General features: G+C 53.6%; 1 long non-coding RNA gene across 1 annotated transcript in view; it reads right to left on the minus strand.

Annotated features, from left to right (window-relative positions):
* The window catches only part of LOC113592481 (uncharacterized), a 13,637-nt gene extending 12,439 nt beyond the window's left edge, over window positions 1–1,198 (minus strand). The window contains exon 1 of the long non-coding RNA XR_008289594.1: window positions 853–1,198. This is a non-coding gene — a long non-coding RNA (uncharacterized LOC113592481). The remainder of the gene's footprint in view (window positions 1–852) is intronic.
* Window positions 1,199–1,493: the final 295 nt, after the last annotated feature.

The following is a 1,493-nucleotide window of genomic DNA, read 5'->3' on the forward strand; positions in this document are numbered from 1 at the left end:
TCTAACATCTGCAGGAAGGACGATTGGCAGGAAGGGGCAGCTCTGGATTTGTAGAGCCAGTGAAATAAAATCGTGCATCGTCGTCCCAGGGGCCCAAAGGACCCAGCCAGGCAGGGTCCCCCTTCTTTATGGCAGACCCAGCCCTGTCTACTAGGATCAGCCAGCACTCCGGCAGTAGAAGACTCCGCAGTTCACAGTGCACCCCATATCACAGCCCCACCTGCATCCTCCACCTTGCCTGGAGTCCTCACTCAGACACGGTACGGGCTGTGCTACTTCCTCTATTCCTCTGCTTCTAGGGTTAGGGCCCAGCTGGCTGCCACGGAGGCCTTGGTCTCCTCAAGAGCCCGAGCGGTGAGGGGTCACACCAGCATTCCCAGACCCACGTGGGGAGTCTACTCAACAGACAACAGGCTCCAAGAGAGCCGGAATCTGGGCGGTACCAACAGACACAAAAGCTGTCGCCCATATGTGACTCAGTGGAAGAGAAAGTTAGACCGATGTGATTAATACGACCCACTTTGTAAACTGCTTTCTTGCTCGTTGTAAAAGCGGAATAGAGAGAGACACACGGAGACTGAAAGAGGGAGAGAAATAAAAATATAAAGTGAAAGTAAATTGTCTTATCACCCGACTCCCAGCCCCTATGTCCAGGAGGCAAGCTCTTTTACTAGTGTCGCATGTATTCTTATTTTTCCAAAGACATTCCATACCTAAAATAGCATATACCTGTATATAAATAGGTTACACATACACGCTGACACATCATATTAAATTGTAACACCAAATGGAGCCATTCATTCAGTCAGTCGGTCAGTTGTTCATTTAAAACAGATTAGATGCTAAGGATACAGGCCCTGCTTGCACGGAGTCCAGAAGCCAGCGCAGTCCCCAATTAACCACATCAGTACAGGTACAATCAGGAACTGAGAAACAGTGAGGAAATACGTGTGAACTGAGAAGCCCCGCAGGTCGTAGTCTGTCATTGTTTAACAGACGGTCACCAGCAAGGTGGGCGCCCGGACCTGGCCGCGGTCACACTCTCTCCAGCGCTCGAATACGCTTCTGATTAAGGGACAGAGCTGTGACTCACTGCCCTCCACCATCTGCTGTGCGGGACTCACATGACTCATGCCCCCACCCCACCCTGTCCCCCAGGAGTGCTTCAGAGGAACGAGAGACAAGATTATTCCGTGTGACTCAGGCGGAGAAAGGCACAGCCTGGCCTGGCTCTCGCCCACCGCTCCCTCCCTGCCTGAAAAACGGTGGTGGGCATGGCCCTGTCTCGGCCTCCCAGGGACACATCTTGTTAGCCTTGTGATGGTGGAGGGACCGTCCCCTCCCAGCAGGGGTCTGCAGAACACAAGTCGTGATTAGTTTTCCAGCACAGACGCCAGCTGAGCTTGCCAGGGGAGAAGTGAGGAATCCTGGCCTCGGCCCCCCACCTGCCTCTGCAGGGCCCTCCCTGCCACACCCTTTTGTGGACAGTCCCA

Source organism: Acinonyx jubatus, chromosome A3 (assembly GCF_027475565.1).
Source record: "Acinonyx jubatus isolate Ajub_Pintada_27869175 chromosome A3, VMU_Ajub_asm_v1.0, whole genome shotgun sequence".
Taxonomy (NCBI): Eukaryota; Metazoa; Chordata; class Mammalia; order Carnivora; family Felidae; genus Acinonyx; species Acinonyx jubatus.